Source organism: Propithecus coquereli, unplaced genomic scaffold (assembly GCF_000956105.1).
Source record: "Propithecus coquereli isolate 6110/MARCELLA unplaced genomic scaffold, Pcoq_1.0 Scaffold211, whole genome shotgun sequence".
NCBI lineage: Eukaryota > Metazoa > Chordata > Mammalia > Primates > Indriidae > Propithecus > Propithecus coquereli.
The window spans coordinates 1660747-1669753 of NW_012146190.1; positions in this window are offsets into that span (position 1 = coordinate 1660747).

Here is a 9007-nt window from a genome sequence, read left to right on the forward strand (position 1 = left end):
CTCTGCATCCCTCTGCAACCAACTTTTGGGTTTTTTTGTTTTTGTTTTTGTTTTTTGTAAGACAGGGTCTCACTCTGTCACCCAGGGTGGAGTGTAGTGGCCTCATGATAGCTCACTGCAACCTTGCACTCCTGGGCTCAAGGGATCTTCCTGCCTCAGCTTCCCAAGTAACTGGGACTACAGGCATGCACCACCATACCCGACTAATTTTTCTATTTTTTGTAGAGACAGGGTCTCACTGTTGCTCCAGCTGGTCTCGAACTCCTTGCCTCAAGTGATCCTCCTCCTCAGCTTCCCAAAGTGCTAGTATTACAGGTGTGAGCCACTGCACCCAATCTACTACCACTTTTTTTTCTGCCTAAAATATAAGCCGCATGAGGAAATTGGCATTTCCCAAGGACCACAATGCCAAAATTGGGAGTAACTTAAGTAGTCCTAAAGCTTTCTACTGCAGACACACATGTGAAAGGTAATGTTCACAGGTTTGCTATGTTTCCATGGACATAGTCATATATTAAGAAAATCTGAAAACAATTTTGCACTGAATTTAAAAACTGTGATAATTTGCAAGCAACACCACAGCTCATGACACAAAGTATTTACATCATATATTTTATGAACTTATGCTGAGACAACTATCCACTCAGCAAAATCAAAAAAGAGAAAAAAATAAAGCAAAACAAAAAACATAAATAGTGCTATAGATGCTTGCCATTTGGCCTGTGTAGGGGCTCAGAGTAAGCACAGGTGAGTTTGCTATGCCTATTCACCTATTCAGCAGTAGTACTGCTGATACCCTCCCACCACTCTGTCACCTACAACAAACACATACACACAGACACACACATACACATAAGCTGGAACCGGAAATCTATTTCTTACCATGAAGAAAAACTTTGTTGGACTTAATAAAGAATCATATGTGGTGTACTTAATCCACTTCATTGGCTCCTTAAATTTTCCAGGATATGTTTTGATTATTATTTAAATTAGCTTTAGGCACTGAACTGATTTTGAATCCATTCCATATGTGAAATGTGACCCCAGCCATATGTTAGTAATGACTCTTTATTATGAACTATAGTATAAATAATATAACCTACCAGTTACATTTGATTTTCATTGTATATTAATATGTACTACTCTAATTATACTTTAAACCATCTGTCTATCTTTATAATCTATCTATGTCAGAATGTCAGTAAATGAAAGTAGTTTTATTATAGAAATAATCTTGAATTTCCATAATTTATTTTAAATTTATATCTAAAAAGTCTTATGATAATTACATTATTAGTAGTAAATTCTCTTTGGTATATTGACTAAGACACTCCATGGTTGAGAATCACTGATCTAGAGAAAATTTTTAAAGATTAGTGAGTGAAATTGAAAATGAGTGAGTGGGGGATAAAATATTAAAGAAAAAAGAGAAAAAGTATACAGAGAATATATTTCTCTAAATATATAAAGATGTCTCAATTCAATGTTTAAGTTTATAAAGTAGCATTAATGATTAAATATGTTTTTATATTTCAGTAGGAGTTAAGGATATTACATTATATGCTGCTTCCAAAATCATTTACCATAATTTCAGAATACAGATGAAGCGATCTTATTAAAAGCTCATTACTTTCCTTTAATTCTTAGATTACTCATTCCAATTTGGATAGAGAGTGGTGCTGTAACAGTAGAAATGCATATAGACTTGTAATAATGTTGAACATCGTTGGAAAATGCATCTCTAAGATCTGGGTTCTATTTCCACATGGCTGGACAAAATATTTAAGCTCCTGGGAGTTTTTCTCATCTGAAAATAAGAGTTTATATTCATTCCCTCCACCTCATAGTCTTAATATAAGGACCAAAGAAGATATTGGATGTAAAGATTTTGAAAATTTTGTAATACCATCAAATATGAAATATTGCAGGGATCCGATATCAAAAATAGGTCTAAAAGTGGTGTTACACTATTTCACCTCTCATTAATTATATTTTCTTGCTGAGGTATTGTTATTCTACAAAAGTCTTAAATATAAATTATGTTAACAAATCAATGTAAAAATCCTAAGTGAAATATCTCAAGAATGGAAAAACCAACACCACATGTACTCCCTAATAATGTGGAACTAATTGATGGGCACACACAGACCAGAAAGAAGTAAAAATCTTTGGAAAGCAAGAAGCGGGATGGAGAAATGAGGAGAGGGGCAAAAACCTACCTAACAAGTATAATGAACAATATTCAGGTGATGGGCACACTTATAGCTCTGACTAAAGCATTATAAAGCTACCCATGTAACAAAAACATTTGAACCTCCTTAATGTTTTGAAATAAGAAATATATTTTTTAAAAAGAATAAAACAGTTTCCTCAAGTAAATTTATTTTTAATTGCAATTAAGGAAACCAGCCTCCAAAATGGATACCAATGATCTTTGTTTCATGGTAGGTATTGATATTCTTGTGTAATTTCCTGCTGTTGAGTGCGGGATGGACTTATTAATTCACTTACAACAAATGCAATAAAGCAGAAGTGACCCAGAAGCTAGGTCGTAAAGGCAGTGTTGGGTAACCCTCTTTGCTCTTCGATCATGTGTTCTGAGGGACGCCGGCTGTCATGTCATGTACAGTCCTGTGAAGCGGTCCATGTGGCAAGGAGCTGAGATCTTTTCCAGCAACCATTTGAATGAGTTTGGAATTGCATTCTCCGGCCCTAGGAAAAGGTTTGAGTGAACACAGCCCCAGCTGACACCTTGAGTTCAACTTCATGAGATATCCTGAAGCAGAACCACTCAGCTAAGCCATTCCTAGATTCCTAATCCTCAAAATCTGCATTAAATAGTAAATTCATGCGGTTTTAAACTGCTAAGTGTTAAGACAATTTGTTACACAGAAATAGATAATTAATGCAAAGTTTGGTACCCAATGCTGCTAGAAAAAAAGAAATCTGTGGGAGGGGCTTTGGAACCAAGCAATGGTTAGAAAGCTGGAAAGATTGTGAAGAGAAGGTTAGTAAAAGCTTAAAATGCCTTGAATACAACTGTCCATAGAATTTTGAACATTAAACTTGGGACAGGTGATTTAGCCAAAGACACTTTCAACCAGATGGTATTGAAGATGCTATCTGGTTTCTTCTTGCTGCTAAGAGTAAAATATAAGAGGCTAGACATAAACTAAAGAAAGGAATATTAAACAAAAAGAAGCCATCACTGGCTGGTTTTGAAAATTATCAGTCTCTCCACATGACAAACAATGCCAAAATTAAGAAATGGCTTCTGAGTAAAGTTCAAACTCAGAGAAATCTCAGGAAGTCATCATAGTCTAAAGATGACACTGAGGTTATGACTATAAAATCCTTTAATAAAAGCTCAGAAAGATCAAAGGTGGTGTTGGTATCCATTCAGTTAGACAAAAGGCCCTCTAAATATTTTAAGAGTGTAACTGACAGATCTTCTCAATTATTCACATTTCTAAGAAATTTAAAGGGATTATCCCTCAGCAGAAGACCCAAAGGGCTTATGTCTAAGAGATTTATAGATATGGTTTCAATCTACTGTATTGGACCCAAGTAAGATTTACAGAAGACCCAGAAACGTTTAAAAAAAATTATATCAACAGAAATACTTCTAGAGTGGACTGAAAGAGACAGTATGAAATACAAAGAGATCACTGGACTTCCAAAATTCTACTGGCAGAAAGCTGGCTGAGAAACTGTTCAGTTGCAGACACATGCTACCTTTTGTGGAAAAAGAAGGATGACTAAGGTGAGTGGGAGATGAACCAATAGCCAAGAATTGAGAACAATGGAGAATAACTCCAGAAAAGGAGTAGGGCTGAGTAGGAGAGAACTAATATTGTCCAAAGACTTGTGTATCACCTTTTCCTTTTTCCCTCCTTTGTGAATAGGAATGCCTTTAACAGTTCTTCTCTGGATGCCTCACCATGCTGGGTACATTTAGGGCAGATAACTTGCTTCTTTAGTTCACAAAAGGAGCCTTATCCGTACTCAGACCTGATTTAAATAACAAGATCCTGGAGTTTGAGCTAATGCTACAGTGGGATGACTTGAGAACCATTTGGGGGGATATGATTACATTTTGCCCATGGAAGGAATGCGAGTCATTGGGGCCAGGGTGAAGACTGTGGTAGTCAGCCTCTAAGATGTCCCCAAAGACCCCTGCCTCCTCCAGATGAGTGTAGACTGGACTTAATGACTTGCCTGTAGTGAATACAATGTGAAGGTAGCAGTTTGTGACTCAGTCAAAGACTAGGTCATGACAGTGTGATCTCCCTCTCTCTCTTTCTCTCTCTCTCTCTCAAATCATTCACTCTGGAAAGCCATATGTCATGTTGTGATCAGTCCTGTGGGGAGGCCCACATGGCAAGGAACTGAGGCCACCTGCCAACAGGCACAAGTGAGTGAGCTTGGAATCAGAATCCCCAGCCTCAGGCAAAGTTTCAGATGACTGTAGTCCAAACCACAGCTTGGCTGGAATCTCGTGCAAGAACCTCAGACAAAACCATCTATCTTAGCTATTTCTGAATTCTTAACCCTCGGAAAAACTCTTTGAGATAATAAACAACTGTTTTAAGGTGCGGAATTTCGAGGAAATGTTTTTATGCAGTAATAGATAACTAATACAACAATATAAAATCAAATGGAGCAAATCTGAGTAGAGAGATTTAGTAGATTTAAATTTCAGGTTCAGCAAAAAGTCTCACTTTCCTTTAAGGGTGAGAACGATGGCATATAGTCAGCCAATGAGAGCTAGAGTTTGAAGCCAGTGCTGAACACTCTCAGCCAATGGGCATTAGCTTACAATACAGCAAATATTTTTAGCCAGCGAATGTTCTAAACACTATCCAGAGTTAAATGAGATGTCCATTCCTTCTTGGCCCCTGTTTTTGCCTTTAAGTATGTATTCCACAAACATATTTTTAACATAATTGCTGGAAAAAGATGTACAAGTGATGATTTTGGGGCTATCTTCTATAAAATGGTCAAGGACACATGATAAAGATCAGCAGGAAATTAAAAAGAATGGGGATTGGGACATATTTGAAACTCGGACTTGGGGGGGGGCAAGGGCAACATACGTAACCTAAGCATCTGTACCCCCATAATATGCTGAAATAAAAAAAAAATAGAATAAAAAGAATGGGGATCTTTAGACAGTATAATAGTTCTGCAGCCCAGAGGAGCAGCCAACACAATTAAAGGGCATATCCTAGTGCCGAAGAAAGCATAACATGTAAATAATTTATTATACAATAGCTCCAGGTGTGGAAACTCAAGCTCTGACACCCAGTTTAGCTCAATTTCTAGGGTCCATAAAATTGTGCCAGAGTCTCATTTGGACAGGATCTCATAAAAGTCTGTGTACTTTCTGCTTTCATCAGGCTGGCAATACAGAAGAAACGTGTTTTTCCACGCCATTTCCACATCGCTGCTTCTGGTCCTGCCCATATTCCAAGAATGGAAAGATGAAAGAAAAAAATGTTAACTACGGTTTTGAACCTTAGTACCTAAGGTTTTGTTCCTCCTTAAGAGCGAATCAGAAGAATTTCATACTGCCATCCTGTTTTTTACTACTCTTAAATGTGTCCTGAAAGTGAGCAACAGGTTTAAAGATTCCTAACAGCCAAGGCAATTATAAAGATAAATTCAGAAAAAAAATGTTTATTATTATTGTGCAAAATTCAATAGATGTTTTAGCAAAGTTTAAGAAGGAGATTGAAAATGGCAAGGGAAAGTTAAACATAACTCTTAACACTGGATTTTCCTTACTCAGGTAATTTTAAATAATATGTTTTTCATGTGTATCTTCATTAAGTAAGGCCACACAACCACAGTTTCTCAGTGACTGTATTTTTTTTAGTCTTTAACACCTATTGATTTATTATCAAAACCACCTCGTGTCTAAAGAAAAACTTTTTGAAAGTAATTTTTCTAGCACATGCATTTTTTTCTTTGCTCTACAACCTAGAGTGGTTTCAGTCAAGCTCTTAAAGGAAGATGAGTCCTTGCATTTTATAACATCAAACAAAAACACAGATTTTCACAGAAGTTTTGTTCACCAATAAGGATTTTCCTTGCAAAATATTTTTTTTTCAGTTGTAGCAAACCTAGCATATACGTATTCATTAAGTCAATGTAGATATTGTATCATAAAGCCAAATGGAGGGAAGTCATCCTGCTATAACTAAAGATTATAGGCAAGGTTGAATTTGGTCACTCAGTAACTAGCAGGGTTGGTTGGGGCAACAATAAATCACTAGTCCACACAAAAATCATCTTGACAGTCTTTCTACTTTCAGGTGTACTATTCTTTCAAGACAGTATCATATGTATATGATTCATTAAGTGTTTGCATATGGATCTGATCTTTTGGGGGCCTAATATTTATGATAGAAATAAGCATGTAGATAGTTCTAGTAATAAAAAGGTTAAGTTCATGCAACCAATCAGAAATTTTGAAATGGTCTTAATATTTCATTCTCCTTTACTTGTACAATATCACTCTAACCTGAATGCTATCCTTACTGCCCAAGTCAGTCTCAATGTACCTGATCTCACCACAAATATCAACTCTATGGAATGACCATCCCCAGTTATTATATTAGAAACCATTATTTTTCAGTTTTTACTCCTTCTTTCAGAGTTTTCTCTACAAGGCAAGGACTGGTCACAATTACTGGGAATAGAAATGAGGGCAAATTGTATTTGGGCTAGCATTGAATTACCTTTTGTAATTTGTACACACAAATTGCTTACATGCAATAACTTTCAAGGAATTGTGGAATTCTAATTTTTATAGTGATACTCAAAACTTTAAAGGATTTTGCTGAAGATATTTATGAATTCAGTGTTCTGTGGAATTTCAGAAGTCTATGAAAACATGAATAATAATCTCAGAATTATAAAATGTGAAATCTAACTCCTTCTAAATGTGGCATTTAATTTTTGATTAATTTCTCTTGCTCAGTCTGGAAAGAATCAAAGAAGAGAAACCAACATTTATTGATTTGAGTAAAACTGACTGAACTGGGCATCTGTATCTCTGGGATTTAGAACCACTTCAGATTCTATGTATTTTCCTTTGGGCAAGATATGTTTTTCAGGATCACAATTCCCTGATTCCCTCATATCTAAAGTGAAGGTCGATTTAGGTTACTGGTTCTCAAACTTTTGTGTGCATCAGAATCAACTGTAGAGTTTGTTAAAAATTCAGATTCCCAGGGCCAAACCACAAAATTCAGATTAAATGAGTCTGGAGTAGAACATAAAAATCTTGATTTTTGCAAATTCCTGAGAGTAGAGACTACACTTTGATCAGTGCTGGGCTCTACCTTCTTTGAGGTTCCTTTCAAGACGAACAACTTTTCTTTAAGTAGTAAAGCTGCAGATTTCAGAAACAGCTCTCAGCTCTACTTTGAACCACCACACTGTCTTAGGCCAGATATAGGTTTCCTTGCCACAGGCTGTGGTTTGAACATACAGCTGATTTTGAGTTATGAACAGGATCTTTCTAGCAATAGAGAACACACAACGAAAATAACTCTAAGCTATTAGCACCTCATTGTCAAATCACCTGATCTGTCATCACATCTCTTTTCTCTTGGACAGGTCAATGCTCAGGTGTGAACTTGATTATCTTTGAAATGGTTGAAATAAAGAAAGTATTATTACCATTGTCCTTTGGCAGCATGGATTTTCTTTCAAATTTTTATGCTTCATGGTCAAGGTGATGTTTAGCTTTAGTGAATTAAAGACTTGGGATATGAAAGGTCTTGGGATCTTTTATGAGAAGTAATAGAGGAAGAAATAAAAGTTAGTCGAATCATTGTAGCTGTCAATAACATTTTTTGACAGCAGTTTTGTGTATATCTTCATGAGGTCATCCCATAATTATTTTTTCTATTTAAATGGCTATCAAATGCATATCTAAACATAGTCATTGGAAACTCTCATCAGATGTTGTATTTGTAACAATATTGTAGAGATGTTAAAGACAGATAAAACATATGCAACTTCCAGAACCAAAATTACGGAGTAACTCAAAATGAGAGATTGAGAGAGGGAGAGAGAGAAAGTGAGAGCCTAAATCTCCCAAAGGATGATCAGAAAAAGGTGAGACATTGACATTTACTAAGATTTGATAATGCAAAGACAGTTTTATTATACTTTCATAAAGTCCGATTGTGACTAAAACTTTGGTTTTTCCATCAAGAGATCTGAGCTTCAGTTTCTGCCACTTTCTAGAGGAATAGCCTTAGGAAAGTCTCTTAACCCTCTGAACCTTAGTTTCTCAGCTAAAAAAAAATGGGATTAATGAAGCATTCTATGCAAGGCTATTATGAGAATTAAAGAGATAATCTAAGCGAATGCACATTGCTAATGATCAGGCACTATATAAACACAATATTATCTCTATTGCCATCATTACATTTGATCTTTGGGTGATATGAATAAAAAGACAAACATTTCTTAAATGTTGGCAAAAGCCAAGAAAGTGCCTGCAAAAGACATACATTTTTAATTTAATCAACCCTTATTTTTCCATTCTAGATCTTTAAAGTCAAGATAATGGTAATAAGAATAATTTCTATGGTCTAAAGTGCAATTTTTTTTTATTCAATCCAAAAACAGTGGAGACCAGATGCTGAGTCCACACTAGGAGTCTTTCAAAACTGAAAGAAATTTAAATGTAACAAATTTTATCCCAGGAGGTGAATTTAATCCCTGCTATATCAAAACAATCCCATTCAGTAGGAGAGAACCTTGAAGCTAAGGGCTTAAGAATGGACAAAATGTGCGAAGAACTCCCTTTCCTCTGCCACCTTCACAGTTACCAGTCACTTAGACAAAGCTAATGATTTTCTTTGCACTGGAGCCAACACAGAATTCAAATTGTATTGATTTGCCTAATAACAAAACCTCGATTGCTGGTTTTCATAGACAAGAAGTAATGGAAGAGTTGTATCAAAATCTTCCGGGCAGTTGTTTT